The 18,178-nt window shown below is 46.6% G+C and overlaps 1 long non-coding RNA gene across 1 annotated transcript in view; it reads left to right on the top strand.

Annotated features, from left to right (window-relative positions):
- The window catches only part of LOC148775392 (uncharacterized), a 92,787-nt gene extending 80,225 nt beyond the window's left edge, over positions 1–12,562 (top strand). Inside the window, exon 3 of the long non-coding RNA XR_016039133.1 lies at positions 12,370–12,562. This is a non-coding gene — a long non-coding RNA (uncharacterized LOC148775392). The remainder of the gene's footprint in view (positions 1–12,369) is intronic.
- Positions 12,563–18,178: the final 5,616 nt, after the last annotated feature.

Below are 18,178 nucleotides of genomic sequence, written 5' to 3'. Positions count from 1 at the left end.
TCCTCTGAAAGTCTGGTAAGATATCTTTGTCTTGAAAATAGACCTCCCCTCTAGAGCCTGTGTGTGTGCTTAGTCACTCATTTGTGTCCAACTCTTTGTGTGACCCCATGGACTATAGCACACCAGGCTCCTCTGTCCTTGGGAATTCTCCAGGCAAGAATATTGGAGTGGGGTTGCCATGCTCTCCTCCAAAAGATAGTCTCAACCCAGGGATTGAACCCAGGTCTTCCGCGTTTCAGGTGGATTCTTCATCATCTGAGCCACCAGGGGAGCCCATGAATATTGGCATGGATAGCCTATCCCTTCTCCAGGGGATCTTCCCAACCGAGGAATCAAACTGGGGTCTCCTGAGTTGCAGGTGGATTCTTTACCAGCTGAGCAGGAACTCATTTTCTTCACATAGAGTATCAGTTGGCAAACATTGCCAGACAGTAAGCCTTGCAGACTAGAAATGTTTGCCAGTGCTGAGATACAGACATACTGGACCAGCAATTCTCAGACTTTTAACGTGTCAGACTCACCTGGAAGGCTTATTAAGACACAAATCCCCCCAAGCCCTGCCCCACTCTGTTTCTGACTCAGTAGGTGTGGAATGGGATCTGAGAGTTTGTCCCCATCAGGTCCCCAGGTGATGCTGACTGTTTGTCTGAGGATCACATTTTGTGAATCACTATTCAGTTCAGTTCAGTTCACTCGCTCAGTCGTGTCCGACTCTCCGCGACCCCATGAATCACAGCACACCAGGCCTCCCTGTCCATCACCTACTCCCGGAGTTCACTCAAACTCATGTCCACAGAGTTGGTGATGCCATCCAGCCATCTCATTCTCTGTTGTCCCCGTCTCCTCCCGCCCCCAACCCTTCCCAGCATCAGAGTCTTTTCCAGTAAGTCAACTCGTCGCATGAGGTGGCCAAAGTATTGCAGTTTCAGCTTTAGCATCAGTCCTTCCAATAAACACCCAGGATTGATCTCTTTTAGAGTGGACTGGTTGGATCTCCTTGCAGTATAAGGGACTCTCAAGAGTCTTCTCCAACACCACAGTTCAAAAGCATCGATTCTTCGGCGATCAGCTTTCTTCACAGTCCAACTCTCACATCCATACATGACCACGGGAAAAACCATAGCCTTGACTAGACAGACCTTTGTTGGCAAAGTAATGTCTCTGCTTTTTAATATACTAGCCAACATCCGCTGGATCATGGAGAAAGCAAGAGAGTTTCAGAAAAACATCTATTTCTGCTTCATTGACTATGCCAAAGCCTTTGACTGTGTGGATCACAATAAACTGTGGAACATTCTGGAAGAGATGGGAATCACTATTACCAGACTGTGAACCCTGTGAAAGCAGGGACCCTGTCTGATTGGTTCACTGCTACATGCACCATCATAGGTGTTTAACGCACATAATAATAGCTACGTAAGTAGCTTTACCTACCATCTTTTAGACCTAGATAACTGCTGATATGGGGCTTCCCAGGTAGCTCAGTGGTAAAGAATTCGCTTGCCAAGCAGGAGACTAAGGTTTGATCCCTGGGCCCGGAAGATCTCCTGGACAAGGAAATGGTAACCCCTCCAGTATTCTTACCCAGGAAATCCCATGGGCATAGAAGCATGGTGGGCTACAGTCCATGGGATCGCAAAGAGTCAGACACAACTTAGCGACTAAACAACAACTGCTAATACACTAAATACAGTTTTCTATGTGTGTGGTCGGCAAAATAACATCCCCACTCCCAAAGATGTCCATGTTCCCATCCCAGGAACCTGTGAATGTTACTTTACTTGGCCAAAGGGGACCATGCCGATGTGCTTAATGTTATAGACCCTGAGATGGGAGATTATCCTAGATTATCAGGGTGAGCCTAATCTAATTACACAAATTCTTAAGAATAGACAAGCTTTCCCTACTGCCGTGATAAAGATGCGTTAGAAGAGAAAGCAGGAGTGAGGAGATGGGAGGAAAGCTCCATCTGCAAGTTCATTTGTTCACTTGAAGTTCAAGTTCAAAGAACATGGGTGTCTTCCGGAAGCTGAGAACAGCTCCCTGCCGACAGCCCCCAGGAAACGGGGACCTCCACCCTACAGCTACTCAGAACTGAATTCTGCCAACAATCTGTACATCCTAGGAGGGGTTTCTGCCCCAGAGCCTCTCATCAGGAAAGCAGCCTGCCGCTTTGTAAATTAACTAATATTTCAAAAAAAAAAGAACTAACATTGTCTACCGTGTGTCAGGCACCACAGTGAATACGTTGCAGAAATTAATTCATTTTTGCCTCCACTTTATAGGTAAGGAGAGTTGGGCAGGGAGAGGCTCAGAACCTCCCCGGAGGCTACAGCAGATGGCGGGGGAGGCCTGGGGTTGGGATGCACCTGGCCCTAGACCAGAGAACTTCTTCCTGCATTTACTCCTTTAGTCTTTACACCCCGGCAGGTACTAGGGTGCATCCAGAGAGGTGCTGACGGTGTGGAATTTTAGGAGGTGCTCATTCCCATCTTAGTTGGGGCCCCACTTCCTGATGCCCCTATGAGGCCATATTGTTGTAGCAATTGCATTTGACAGAATAAGAGACCGAAAGGGGCTGTTTCGTTCCTGGACAAGGGCTGGGCTGAACCTCAGGGTTCTTTTCTCGGCAGGCCCTCAGGTGTGGTGCCCAGCACACCTCTTGGGTTCGAACACACTTTCTGCTCTGCATCCTGGCCCCAGGCGCCTCCCCACAGTCCATCAGGGCAGCTGCGTTTGCTTGTGAGGCTCCCGCAGAATTGGGACTGTCCTTTGCAAGCAGCCATCCAGTCCCTGTCGGCAGAAACTAGGAGAAGGCAGCTGGAGTCCTCGGTGACAGGCAGAGTCAGGCGGAATCTCACCTCTCTCCTGACACAAGTGTGCTGCCTCGGAGAACAGTGTCCGTCACCCACACACTCCCTTTCCCTTCATTCTGCAGGAGGCTGGTGCTTCAGGCAGACGCCTGGCATCTCTGACCTCATCCCTGCATTTCTCTCAGTCAGAAGTTGGGATGGAGTGACAGATCACCCACTGCGGTAACTCCTTGCTGCTCCCGTGGGGACAGGTGCCAGGCGCCCTTGTGCCCAGAGACTGAAAGATAACCCTCTGAGTGTGGGGGGTGAACTTCCTCCCCTGTACCAAGTCAGAATCCTCCAAGACTGTACAGTCTCCCCCTGGAGGTCAGGCTTATGCTGAGAGTCAGAGCTTCAGGTATCAGTGGATGGAGTAGGGAGGCACCCGAGCAGAGGTGGGAAGGAGGGGAAAGACTCTGGAGGTGTCAGGTCATTGGTCCATGAGCTCACAGGGTCCAGCTCCCACACGAACACTCCCAGACTGTGCGGTGCTTCTCTCCCACTTGAACGAAGATCTTTGCTGAGAATGATATCCAGCCCTGAGTGAATTCAACTCCATGGTGTATCCTGACTTCCTTCATCAGCTTCTATCCCATTATGCAGGGTTGCAGGGAGGGAAGAATAGCCCGTTCTCTCCTGTTCTCTAGAACTGGGCTTTCCTACAACACCAAAATCAGATTGATTATATTCTTTGCAGCCAAAGATGGAGAAGCTCTATACAGTCAGCAAAAACAAGACCAGGAGCTGACTGGGGCTCCGATCATGAACTCCTTATTGCCAAATTCAGACTTAAATTGAAGAAAGTAGGGAAAACCACTAGACCATTCAGATATGACCTAAATCAAATCCCTTAAGATTATACAGGGGAAGTGAGAAGTAGATTTAAGGGACTAGATCTGATAGAGTGCCTGATGAACTATGGATGGAGGTTCATGACATTGTACAGGAGACAGGGACCAAGACCATCCCCATGGAAAAGAAATGCAAAAAAGCAAAATGGCTGTCTGGGGAGGTCTTACAAATAGCTGTGAAAAGAAGAGAAGTGAAAAGCAAAGGAGAAAAGGAAAGATATAAGCATCTAAACGCAGAGTTCCAAAGAATAGCAAGGAGAGATAAGAAAGCCTTCCTCAGCGATCAATGCAAAGAAATAGAGGAAACAGAATGGGAAAGACAAGAGATCTCTACAAGAAAATTAGAGATACCAAGGGAATATTTCATGCAAAGCTGGGCTCGATAAAGGACAGAAATGGTATGGACCTAACAGAAGCAGAAGATATTAAGAAGAGGTGGCAAGAATACACAGAAGAACTATACAAAAAAGATCTTCACGACCAAGATAATCACGATGGTGCCATGACTCACCTAGAGCCAGACATCCTGGAATACAAAGTCAAGTGGGCCTTAGAAAGCATCACTATGAACAAAGCTAGTGAATGTGATGGAATTCCAGTTGAGCTATTTCAAATCCTGAAAGATGATGCTGTGAAAGTGCTGCACTCAATATGCCAGCAAATTTGGAAGCCTCAGCAGTGGAAAAGGTCAGTTTTCACTCCAATCCCAAAGAAAGGCGATGCCAAAGAATGCTCAAACTACCACACAATTGCACTCATCTCACACGCTAGTAAAGTCAGGCTCAAAATTCTCCAAGCCAGGCTTCAGCAATACGTGAACCGTGAACTTCCAGATGTTCAAGCTGGTTTTAGAAAAGGTAGAGGAACCAGAGATCAAATTGCCAACATCCGCTGGATCATGGAAAAAGCAAGAGAGTTCCAGAAAAACATCTGCTACTGCTGCTGCTAAGTCACTTCAGTCATGTCCGACTCTGTGTGACCCCATAGACGGAAGCCCACCAGGCTCCCCCGTCCCTGGGATTCTCCAGGCAAGAACACTGGAGTGGGTTGCCATTTCCTCCTCCGATGTGTGAAAGTGAAAAGTGAAAGTGAAGTCGCTCAGTCATGTCCGACTCGTAGCGACCCCATGGACTGCAGCCTACCAGGCTGCTCCATCCATGGGATTTTCTAGGCAAGAGTACTGGAGTGGCTTGCCATTGCCTTCTCTTTATTGACTATGCCAAAGCCTTTGACTGCCTGGATCACAACAAACTGTGGAAAATTCTGAAAGAGACAGGAATACCAGACCACCTGACCTGCCTCTTAAGAAACCTATATGCAGGTCAGGAAGCAACAGTTAGAACTGGACATGGAACAACAGACTGGTTCCAAATAGGAAAAGGAGTACGTCAAGGATGTATATTGTCACCCTGCTTATTTAACTTATATGCAGAGTACATCATGAGGAACACTGGGCTGGAAGAAGCACAAGCTGGAATCAAGATTGCCGGGAGAAATATCAATAACCTCAGATATGCAGATGACACCACCTTTATGGCAGAAAGTGAAGAGGAACTCAAAAGCCTCTTGATGAAAGTGAAAGAGGAGAGTGAAAAAGTTGGCTTAAAGCTCAATAGTCAGAAAACTAAAACCATGGCATCTGGTTTCATCATTTCATGGGAAATAGATGGGGAAACAGCAGTAACAGTGTCAGACTTTATTATTTTGGGCTCCAAAATCACTTCAGATGGTGATTGCAGCCATGAAATTAAAAGACGCTTACTCCTTGGAAGGAAAGTTATGGCCAACCTAGATAGCATGTTAAAAAGCAGAGACATTACTTTGCCAACAAAGGTCCGTCTATTCAAGGGGATGGTTTTTCCAGTGGTCATGTATGGGTGTGAGAGTTGGACTGTGAAGAAAGCTGAGCACCAAAGAATTGATGCTTTTGAACTGTGGTGCTGGAGAAGACTCTTGAGAGTCCCTTGGACTGCAAGGAGATCAGTCCTGGGTGTTCATTGGAAGGACTGATGCTAAAGCTGAAACTCCAGTGCTTTGGCCACCTCATGCGAAGAGTTGACTCACTGGAAAAGACTCTGATGCTGGGAGGGATTGGGGGCAGGAAGAGAAGGGGACGACAGAGGATGAGATGGCTGGATGGCATTACCGACTTGATGGACATGAGTTTGAGTGAACTCCAGGAGTTGCTGATGGACAGGGAGGCCTTGCATGCTGTGATTCATGGGGTCCCAGAGAGTCAGACACGACTGAGCGACTGAACTGAACTGAACAGAACCCGGTGGCAGGCTGGGTTCTGCAGGATGGAGGGTAGGTGGGCTAGAACTTTCTGAGGAGTACTCGCATGTGTGGGTAGGGGAAACAGGGTGGGGCAGAGGTGTGAGTTGAACTTGCCACCTTAGTGTGGTCCTCGGTCAGTCCTGCAGCAGCCCCGGAGCTGGAAGGGCCGGCAGAGCTGGGTTGACCTGGGGTGTGGGGCTGGTTTGTACCCCAGCCTCCAGAGGTCATCTGTATGGGTGTCTGTTGCCCCCGTGAAGCCTCATGCAGATGTTCATCTTCAGCTGAAGGCCAGCGAGCCTCAGAGAAGGATTCAGTGGCTTGCTTTTGGCCACTAGCTCTCCCTGCAGCTGACGAAGGCACCCTTGGTCCTGGAGGGAGACCGGGCAGCATGCCAGCCCGTCTATCACAGCCCCGTCTGCAGTATCTACACGGTGCACGTGCCTGAGAGCCCGCTGTGATCCATCTGCTCAGTCAGGTCTGCTTAAGCAGCATTCAAGTTCTAAAACCAGACATGAAGAGAAAATTATGGGGCGGCAGATCCCTCCTCCCAAACCCTAGAGAGATGCTCCCTCCAGGAGACGACAGAAACCAACAGAAGGAAGAGAAGATTCATGTTCTTCAGCTCACAGTCTCCTGGCTTACACTGACTGACAGCTGCAGAGGCTAGAATCTCCCTCACTCAGTTCAGTTCAGTTCAGTTCAGTCGCTCAGTCGTGTCCGACTCTCTGCGACCCCATGAATCACAGCACGCCAGGCCTCCCTGTCTATCACCAGCTCCCAGAGTTCACTCAAACTCATGTCCACAGAGTCGGTGATGCCATCCAGCCATCTTATTCTCGGTCGTCCCCTTCTCCTCCCGCTCCCAATCTTTCCCAGCATCAGAGTCTTTTCCAGTGAGTCAACTCGTCGCATGAGGTGGCCAAAGTATTGCAGTTTCAGCTTTAGCATCAGTCCTTCCAATGAACACTAGTTAGATGATTTCTCTTTCTCTCTGTAGAACATTCCAGCACATGTGGAGTTATGTTTGCATGTGTCAAATGTGCTTGTTCTGTGACTCCAACACAATAACAATACCTTAAAAAAATTATTTGGCCACTCTGCATGGCATGTGGGATCTTAGTTCCCTGAGCAGGGACTGAACCCAGGCCCCCTATGTTGGGAGCATAGTTTTAACCTGTGGACCACCAGGGAAGTCCCCAACAGTAGTCTTTTTTAAAAATGTCACCCTGGTTGGGACACTCTTCTTGTCAATAATCCTTGCGTGCTCTGCTCTTGAGGAGCCCAAAAGTGGTGCGTGTGGGGGAACATATAATAAATTAAACAGAGTGTGGAAAGGGGTGTAAAAGTGTAGTGGTTGAGACCAGGTTGCCGTGCTGTGCTCAACTGTGTCCGACTCTGACCCCGCCCACAGAGTCACACCAGGTTCCTCTGTCCATGGAATTTTTCAGACAAGAATACTGGAACAGGTTGCTCTTTCCTACTCCAGGGGATCTTTCCAACCCAGGGATCGAACTTGTGTCTCCTGCATTGGCAGGCAGATTCTTTACTGCTGCACCACTTGGGAAACCCCTGAGACCAGGTGAGAGGAATTAATTTTGACAATTTGACCTGGTTCCTCTGTGACTTTTGTTGGTTTTACTCTGAGAAAACCCAGACCCTGGTGCTGGGAAAGATTGAAGACAGAAGAAAAGGGGACAACAGAGGATGAGATGGTTTGATGGCATCACTGAATCAATGGACATGAGTTTGAACAATCTCCAGGAGTTGGTGATGGACAGGGAAGCCTGGCGTGCTGCAGTCCATGGGGTCGCAAAGAGTTGGACACGACTGAGCGACTGAAACGAACTGAACTCTGAGAACAGATTTTTGTGATTGGTAGGCACAGCCATGGAAGTTTTATTGAGTAAGATGTAAAAGTCACAACTTGTAGAATCCTTCGGAGTCCCACAAAGTTGACCATGAAGGTTTTCTGGTTTTGCTGAACTCATAATTTAAAGGAACATTGGTTGACAAAAATAGATGCCAACCTCAGAGAAGGTGGAATGGGGAAGAAGTGCTTGCATGCTCCAAGGACAGCTGAGTTGTCTGTTTTGCCACTGGAACCTTTCTCCCTGAAGCAGAGGGAGAAAAATAGCTCTCCAAAGTGATCTAAACCATGGTAACACGAATGTTTCCTTTGCTGCAAATGGCTTTTTTTAAAAAAGCCAAGGCTTTTATGGAAAACATTCCTTTCAAAGAAAAAAAAAAAAGACTGGGTTCCTGGTCAATGATGAATAGACTAGGTTTTGTCAGATGTGCCCACACTTTTCTGAGAATTGAGATTTGCCTGATGGGGAGCACTCAGGTGACAGCTATAACGTGACAGGCTTGACTTTATGTCCAAGTGGGTGCATTCCACGTGAGCACGTGATGCCTGAGAGCAAATGTGAAGGCTGAGTGCAGGTCTGGCTTTGCTGTCCTGAACTTAGATGTTGTCACGGGTGAGCATCTGCAGAATATTAGCTCCCAACCTCTGCTTTCCTGGTGCTTCCATGTGCATCCACTTTCATTAGCTTTCTTCCTTTTGGGGATCAGTGGTGTGTTTTGCTGGGTAACAAGTCACAAGTGGACATGATGAAATGCCAAGTGCTATGCATTCAGTCACATTCCTAAAGGGAGAAAATACATTTCCAGTAGGTTTTCCAGAAGTCAAAATGGTGCAATACTATGTAATGTTTGCCTCCAGAAGGACTTTTTATTATAGATAAATTTATAGTAGAGTTTAAGGACATCTGACATCTTCATTATGTTGAGATTTCCCATCTAAATGAATATGTTTCATCATCTCTCTTAATATTTCTTAATAAAATTGACATTTTCTACATATATCTTAAAATTTTTACTATGTATTATATGGTTGCTGCTGATGTTACTAGGGTAAATGGGAGTATTTTCCTCCATTTATTTTCTGTATGAGGTTAATCCCACCTCAGGTTGTCTGAGAACTCTGACAATGCAGCCAAATTGTTGAAAATCAGAATCTTGAAATGACCTAAATGCCAGACTCCAAGCTGGTTTGAGCAGAGCTGCTTTGCTGCATCCAGTTTTCAAGGACTTCTTTCCATAAAGTAGCTCCATTTCTCATGGCAGCCTGCATCACTCAGAATGGCACCCAGGGAGCCACGATTCTTTACCATGAAATGGGACCCAGAACCCCTCACTCTCAGGTGGTTGGAGATAATGTTAAGCAGCAAGCACAATACTTGGCGTGTCACTGATATTAAATTAATGGTAAAATGTGCAGGTTCTGGGTTCAGATCGTGCGGGTCCAAATTCCTGCAACCAGACGTTTTCTAGCTGTGTGTCCTTAGGCAAGTGACTCGACCTTGCTGAACCTGTTATTTTATCTGTGGAATGAAGATGACAATAGTAAGGGCTTTGGGGGGCAGCTGTGGGAGTGATGTGACAATCCTTATACAGGGCTTATCGAGGCCCCAGTGTGTGCTGAATGCCAGGTGAATAAGCTTCCCTGCCTTGGCCACTCCTGAGTCCCAAGGGTGCCGAATGAGTGACCTTGAATGAAAGAGCAAGGGAGTGAAAATATTAAACTGAAAGAATTCAGTGACCGCTGAATAAAACCTGAATCCATAGTTACCAGCTTTGAGTCTCTGTTAACAAAATTCTAAAAGAAGATCAAGACCAATGATTCTTAACTGGAGTCTCTTGCACCCAGGGGACATTTGTCAGTAACTGGAGGCATTTCAGTTGCCACAACTAGATGAGTGTATTACTGGCATTGAGGGGGCAGAGTCTAGGGATGCTGCTGAACACCCCACAGCACACAGGACAGCCCCCACCACTGAGAATCATTCCAACTCCAGATGCCAGTCATGTTCATAGGTTGACAAACTCAGCTGTAGGCTTGGATTTATTTCTGGTCCCTTAGGGTTTAAGGTGGGGCTAGTGGGCTTCCCTGGTGGCTCAGAGGTTAAAGCGTCTGCCTCCAATGCAGCAGACCCAGGTTCGATCCCTGGGTCGGGAAGATCCCCTGGAGAAGGAGATGGTAACCCACTCCAGTATTCTTGCCTGGAGAATCCCATGGACGGAGAAGCCTGGTAGGCTACAGTCCACGGGGTCACAAAGAGTCAGACACAACTGAGCGACGGAACGGAACGGAGTGGTAAAGAACTTACCTGCCAATGCAGGAGACCTAAGAGACGCAGGTTCAATCCCTGGATCAGGAAGATCTTCTGGAGAAGGGAATGGCAATCCACTCCAGTATTCTTGCCTGTAGAATCCCCATGGACAGTGGAGCCTGGCAGGCTACAGTCAATGGGAATCAAAAAGACTTGGATATGACTAAAGTGACTTAGCAGCAACAGGGTTTATCAGATAGATTGTCTGGTTATAGGTGAGGTCATTTGATCCAGAAATTTTTGGTGATAACTAGCAACTTCTCAAGTTATAAGGCAGGTGTTTGCTCAGTGGTTCAGTTGTGGCTGACTCTTTGTGACCTCATAGATTATAGCCTGCCAGGCTCCTCTGTCCATGGGATTTCTCAGGCAAGAATAATGGAGTGGGTAGCCATTTGCTCCTCCGGCGGATCTTCCCGACCCAGAGATCAAACCTGCCTCCTGCAGGCAGGCAGATTGGAAGGCAGATTCTTTATCACTGAACCACCTGTGGTTGTCATTCAGTTGCTCAGTACTGTCTGACTCTTTGTGACCCCAGGGACTGCAGCACGCCAGACTTACCTGTCCTTCACCATCTCCCAGAGCTTGCTGAAACTCATGTCCATCGAGTCGGTGCTGCCATCCAACCATCTCATCCTCTGTCATCCCCTTCTCCTGACCTCAGTCTTTTCCAATATCAGGGTCTTTTCCAGTGAGTCGGCTCTTTGCATCAAGTGGCCAAAGTGCCACCTGGGAAACCTGCAGGTAAGGTAGCAGATGCCTATAGGTCCCCAAAGATGCTGTGTTTCCTCTTCCACTTGCTAATTTTCTAGATGCCCTAGTGGTAAAGTACTGGTTCAACTTCTCCATGGATCAAATATTCCTCAGTCCTAGGATTTTCTATAATTAAACCCAGAGAAGATTGAAGCTTTTCCCTTAGAGAAGAAGCTCAGGAGATGAATGATTCACTCTTTCCAGTGAACCGTGGCCTCTCTGTGATTTGTCTTGTTGCTTCCACTAACTTTGCTATTCCCTCTTATTCACTGCTTCCTGTGTTTCCTAGTCTCCACTGATAGCTAAATTGTTCAAGAACAGCAGGCAAGGCTCCTTGCAGTACTGAGAATCTTTCCAGCTGGGGAACTTCAAGAGAACTTGACTGTTGAAATAACAAGTGAGTGACACCATGACAAGTTCCTTATTACCCAGGGACTGGGGAGGGAATGGAATGTGAGAAGTCACCATTTAATTTTAAGTGATACTCAGAATGCAGGGACTAAAGTAATGAGCATGTTTTAATTCATAAGATACTTTCTTGACAGTCGTCTAGGATCAAAGAGACACACGATAGCAGAGACTGCTGGTTTGCCTTCCTCAGTATCTACTCTCCACCATGCCATAATAATAAGATCACACACAGCGACCCAGAACAAGTACTCTGTTCTCAGTCCTCCTTGCAGCTGGATGTGTCCTGTGGCTAAATTCTGGCCAGTAAGATGGGAATGGAAGCTTTGTGTGGCAGCTTCCAACAACACTCCCTAAGGTGAGCTGGTGAATGCCCTTTGTTTTTTCTTCCATCCTGCTCTCTGAAGATAACTGTGATGGCTGGAGCTCCAGCCACCATCTTGGACCATGAGTACTAGTGCTACAGTCCAGGGATAAAAATCTGGAGAGAATTTGGATCCCTAAGGACTTATTGACACAGAGCCACCTTACCTGGTCACCTCTGGACTTTTACTTGGGAGTGAGAACAGTTCTTTGTTCAAAGCCATCATTAATCAGCCTCAATGTCACCCTCACTGATACTGAGACCAGGAGACTACAGCTACAGCTCTCATCTTGACTTCTGTACCTGAGAAAGTGCTTTCGTTCATGAAAAGTCTCCTGACTTTATGAAGTGGGTTTCAGAGGCTTAAGAATATTATCCACGGAAAGTTCCTGTGAGATGGCAGAAAATGGGGATGTTTTACACTCTACAGCAGATAACTCAAAAAACGTGTTAATTCAGTGAATGATGTAGGGTGGTAAAGCTCAACATTTATGAGCTGGAAATCTGCTAGGCTCAGGCAGGGCTGGAATCCAAAATACCCTTGTTCTTCCTTTACTCAACTATGACTTGAACAAAGGAAGGATAAATTGGCCAGATGCACTGTGACTTGCTTTGTTGTTTGCCAGCTTTTCCTTGAAATGAACATCTGTGCACATTTGCCTGCCTGCTCACCCATTTAATCCTCTCTGCAGCTCTTCCCAAGACGGACTTCTGACACGGGGATGAGGAGGTGGGTCTCAGAAGACTGAAATTGAACCTCCTGGGCACTTCGCCTCTGGAACAAATGACAGGAAACATCCGTTCAACAGGCTGCTCATCCCCTACACTGATCTCAATGAGGCTCTGGCAATTAGCGTATTTTGTAAAAAATCAAGAACCCAGCAACAAGGGGCTTGTGATTGGTATCAGGGTTTTTGTTCTAAGCAGCCACTTATCTCAGTAATTCTAGCTGAGAGTCCTTTGAAACAAGAGCTTCAGTTTTATTGGAATGGTTTATAATTTGTGCATTATTTTTAAAAGAAGAGATGCATGAGCTGGCCGATTTCTCCCTCTCACAATTATCTTGGAACCTCTTCTTTTTCTTTCAAAGATCAAAAGTTGTAATAGGAAGTAGGATTAAATGAATAAATTCCAAAGCACTGAGAAGACACTGACACCACTTTTGAGTAATCTGGCCCAGCTTTCAGCTGTTGTAATGAGTGTGTGCCCTCAGTCTATTAATAAAACATTGTTTTTCAGTTCTATCTGAGTTATCCAATATTTCATCTTTCTGGGTTGTGTTTGCATCTCTGTGTCTTGTCCACGTGAGTATACACCATTGAGGGATGTTTAATCTTTTCCTGTTTGTAAATTGAATTATATTCATTGTAGAAAAACAATGCAGAAAAGTTTAAAGAAGAGATAAAAATAAATGACAGTACTTGTGATGGTGGTTTAGTCACAGTTGTATCTGACTCTTGAGACTCCATGGACTGTAGCCCACCAGGCTCCTCTGCCCATGGGATTTTCTGGGTGGGAATACTGGAGTGGGTTGCCATTTCCTTCTCCAGGGGGATCTTCTCACCCCAGGGATCAAACCTGAGTCTCCTGCATTGCAGGCGGATTCTTTACCAACTGAGCCACTAGGAAAGCCCTAATGACAGTACTGCTACCTTCTTTATATTTTTTTTAGTCTTGATTTTTTGAAAAACAAGATATATTTGTGACTAGAATTTACACACCCTCCATGAGTTTTTTCTCCTGCTTTTCATTCATTAAAGCAGGCAGAGAGCCCTGATCTTCTGTAACTGGGGAAGGGCCCTGTGGCAGGGGTAGGGTGGCTGGCTGAAATTGCCTACGAGACCCTTCCTTGGTTGTCTTTATTTTCACATCAGTACTCATGGATGGAAGGAAAGAGGGGCTTCTTCAGACTAGTGATGATTGGCCCAGGGTTCCCAGAGCAACCCCAACCTGAGCTCCACCTGGACTGGACCAGGCAGGTATGGTAAGGCCTCTTAGGGCAGTGTTTCCAAAAATGTAATACACACCCAAATCACCTAGGGATCTGGTTGAAACACAGATTCTGATCCAGCAGTATCCAAGCGATGCACATGCTGCTGGTTCAGACCACACCTGGAGTGGCAGGCCCTACAGTGTCCGAGGCTGCTTCGGGGAGTTTTGGCTCAAGTGTCACCCAGACCTGTAACCTTTTCTGGTCACAAAGACTGGAGCAGCTGACCTGGAAGAACCACAGGGCCCTGGCAGTGGGCACTTCCAGATACTGCTGTGCACACATGAGCAAATACCCTGGGGTTCTGAGTGAGAAACTTGGCTAAACCCTGGAGGGTAGGTGGAGGGTAGCTGAGCCCACCCAGGGCCGAATTTCTTAACACCTTTGCAGGACTGGGATTCAGAGGTAAAATTAAGTAGAATTATGAAAAATAAAGAAGTGTACACTTTTTTTTTACATACATGAATTTGAAGATTGAAACACTTCATACTCTACCATGATGTACATTAAAGAAGCTTGCAGCATGCTGTATATACATTTTTAAAATCTTGTTTTGCTTCCAGTTATGATATAACAAACTATTTTCCCAACTCGTGAAATAGTCTCTGAAAATAACACACCTTTAACAAGTCCATTCTAGGACAGCGAGGACCTGATCCATTGTGTACAGCACTGTCTTCAGTACTCAACACAGTGCCTGGCGAGGGGCGGAGGCTCATGAATCATTGGTTCATTCCCTCAAGTGTAGACATGCCCTGATGGATGATTTATCTGCTATTGGCCACTAAGATTGCTTTCAGGTTTATAAATCATGCTGTGGTAGACATTCTTGGTGGAAACCTTTGCCCACATGCTTGACTGTTCCCTTAGTTATCTGAAGAAGGCAGTGAATTTACTGGTCAGTGAATATGCAGAATTGAAGGTGAATTTAGTTCATCTTTTAGTTTCTCATAAAACCCTTGCTTATTGCTCTGTAAAAACCCACATATACTTAACTTAGTATGATGCAGATTCTTCTTAAAACTTACTCCAAGGGTTAAACCACTGAAATACTTGAATTACAACTCTTAAGTTCCTGTAAAGTTAAGTGTTAGTCATTCAGTCATGTCAGACTCTTTGCAACTCCATGGACTGTAGCCCCTAGCCCGCTAGACTCCTCTGTCCATGGGATTCTCCAGGCAAGAATACTGGAGTGGATTGCCATTTCCTCTTCCAGGGGTCAAACTAGGGTCTTCTGCATTGCAGGCAGATTCTTTACTGTCTGAGCCACCAGGGGAGCCCCTATAAAGTTATATCAGTTTAGTAAAAATTTGGATATTGATGAAGATAAAGGTGGGATTTTTTTCCTCTTTGAGTTGGCACCATCTAGTGGTACTTGCCGGAGAAGGCAATGGCAAGCCACTCCAGTACTCTTGCCTAGAAAATCCCATGGATGGAGGAGCCTGGTAGGCTGCAGTCCGTGGGGTCGCTAAAGGTCGGACACGACTGAGCGACTTCACTTTCACTTTTCACTTTCACACATTGGAGAAGGAAATGGCAACCCACTCCAGTGTTCTTGCCTGGAGAATCCCAGGGACGGGGGAGCCTGGTGGGCTTCCGTCTATGGGGTCACACAGAGTCGGACACGACTGAAGTGACTTAGCAGCAGCAGCAGCAGTGGTACTTGCAGACAATATAAGAACAAAAACTGCTTTGGGGATTAAAAATGGCACTCATTTAACTTTGCCATCTCCAGTCCAGGCTACCTTCCGTTTTTCACCTGATCATTGATGTAGCCTCCCAACTGGACTCTGTGTCTGTTCTTTCCCTCCTTATTCTGTCCCTTAGTTTGTAGTCAGATTGTTTTAAATTTGTAAATCTGAGTCATGTGCGCGTGCTTAGTTGCCTCAGTCATGTCTGACTCTTTGCAACCTTATGTATTATAGCCTACCAGGCTCCTCTGTCCATGGGATTCTCCAGGCAAGAATACTGGAGTGGGTTGTCATGCCCTCCTTCAGGGGATCTTCCCGACCCAGGGATTGAACCCAAGTGTCCTGCGTGTCCTGCACTGCAGGCAGTTTCTTTACCGATGAGCCGCCAGGGGAGAAGTCTATGTCAGATCTGTTTAAATCATCCAATAGCTCATCATCTTTATGATAAAGCTTGATCTTTTAACTTGATTTGTGAAATCCTATGCCAGGATTTGGCAAATATTTTCTGAAGGGGTCAGGTGGTAAATATTTTGGATTTGGAGGCACACGGTCTTTGCAGTTCTCCTCCTAGGCCTCATGGTACTGCTGGTGGGCAGTGTCTCTGTAATCTTTGTCCACAGGAAGCTTTGGGCATGACTGTAAGTGTGGGGTGGGTGAGCAGGACAAGATTTGTCCCAAAGGAAGCAAGTTCAGCAGGGAGGGTCAATCCACAGTTCAGACAGGGTCAGGGCCCACGTGTAGTTAGGAGAAGGGGACACACATCCCTCCGTACCCTCAGGAGGATCCTTCTAAGAGCTTTACAACTCCCAGGAAGTATGTGGTGTTCTGTTTTGAAAAGGGGGGCTTGATCAAGGGTTTTAAAAGTGTATCTCCTAGCTGTTCTGTGGGCTGAGGGTGCTGAATGAAGGGCAGCTGAGTGGGTGATATTCTTAGAGACAATTTCTAGGTCATGAAGGAATTCCTATTTAGAATAAAGTTGAGAAATCAGAGTGGAAAGGCTAGGGAAGAGTAATCAGGACCTGGGAAGAAGGCTAAGGGGGCAGAGTTCTATCTCAAAGGCTGCCAGGACAGGCATCCCAGGAGGAGCCCACTTGGCACATAGGAGGCATGCAGAGAACAATTCCTGAAAGATAAGCAGGTAATTAAATATAAATATGTTTCCCACAGCTCCTTCCTTCCTCCCTACTAGGTGCCACCCTCAGCCTCTGCTGCCTCCTTCTCTCCTGAGGGACCCAGCCTAGGCCATCTCAGTTGGAACCTTCCATGACTTTCCAGATGCCTCCCATCCATGGAGAACGCCCTGCCCATATGCCCCTGAGGTCCCCAGAGCTGGGTCTCTATACGTGGTCCTAGGCAGGGATCATGGGAAGTAGCTCTGGGGACTGACTCACAAACATGAGAAGAAAGTCAGCACAACACAGGCCAGGTTCTCTCTTGTCCATCACCTTGGACTTGACCATGAACCACACACCAGCATCCCTATACTGAGGAGTTATTCTGTCTTGTGTGTTCCTGTGTTCACCAATTCCACACACTTTGAGGTTCTCTTTTACCTCCTGAGCACACAGGATCCCCCTTTCTGATTTTAAGGGGGAAATGTATTCTCCTTTCAACAGTTTTGTTATAACTGCCAGAGCTAAGACAAAAACCAAGTGTAGACTTCAGTTACTAATAATGTACTAATATCATTAATTGCAACAAATATACCACACTAATATAAGATGTTAATAATATGAAATTGTGTGTAGGGGTATATGGGAACTCTTTGTTGTATCATCTAAGTTTTTCTAAAAATCTAAAACTGTTTTTGAAAAGCCTATTAAATAAAATATAATATTTTGTCTTCTTGTACCCCCTTGGGAAACAGTGTAAGGAAATACATGGTGAGGAGGTTTCTGTGTTAATATACCCACATTTTATCTCATCTTACATGTCTGAGGCTCCCTTCTCTTGCTTCCTCTGTCCTCTGCCAGAGCTCACTGCTAACCCAGGCACTCAGAGATCCCAGAGAAAGCTGCATCTCAGGCCCCTATGACATTCATGCTAAACTTTTCCAATTAGTAAAGTCCAGATCCTGGACTTTACCTGGCTACCTGATGCGAAGAGCCAACTCATTGGAAAAGACCCCATTGCTGGGAAAGATTGAGGGCAAGAGGAGAAGGGGGCAACAAAGGATGAGATGGTTGGATGGCATCACCGACTCAATGGACGTGAGTTTGAGCAAACTCAGGAAGATAGTGAAGGATAGGGAAGCCTGGCGTGCTGCAGTCTGTGGAGCTGCAAAGAGTCGGACACAACTGAGCGAAAGAACAACAACAAGGTCAAGTAGGGTCAGAGAACTTTGAGTTTCCCAGGTGATGTGAAGTGGCTTTGAGGACCGAATTGTGGGGAAGTTAATACATGTCCTGAGTTCAAAGACTCCCAGGTGGAAGGTGTTCCCAAGGGCATGGAGGATGCTGTTATGTACCAGGTTGCAGAGATGGCCCCTGCCGGTCATCCTCCTTGTGACTGCATCCACTGCAGAGACCCAGCTTGCCCAAAGTCTTGCCTGGTCACTTGCCACATTCATTGACTCATCAGCATGGTGACATGAAAGCCCAGCACTCCCCTAAGCTCAGGACAACTCTGAAGGAACAACCTAGCACCAGAGTTCCGTGGGAGACCTGCTGATATCTTCATTAGGATTTTGTTGCAGCTCAACTTCTTCTACCCGGTCCTGCTTCCTCTCCCTCCCTTCCACCGAAGTTGATTCTAAAAGTACCTCTTGAGAAAATGGCATGGTCGTCCTCACCTCAGAGTCCGTCTCCCAAGGAAACCAAC

The sequence above is a fragment of the Moschus berezovskii genome, chromosome 15 (assembly GCF_049115385.1).
Source record: "Moschus berezovskii isolate FMDL1 chromosome 15, NW_MosBer_1.0, whole genome shotgun sequence".
Lineage (NCBI taxonomy): Eukaryota > Metazoa > Chordata > Mammalia > Artiodactyla > Moschidae > Moschus > Moschus berezovskii.
This window is presented reverse-complemented; position numbering and strand designations above follow the sequence as displayed.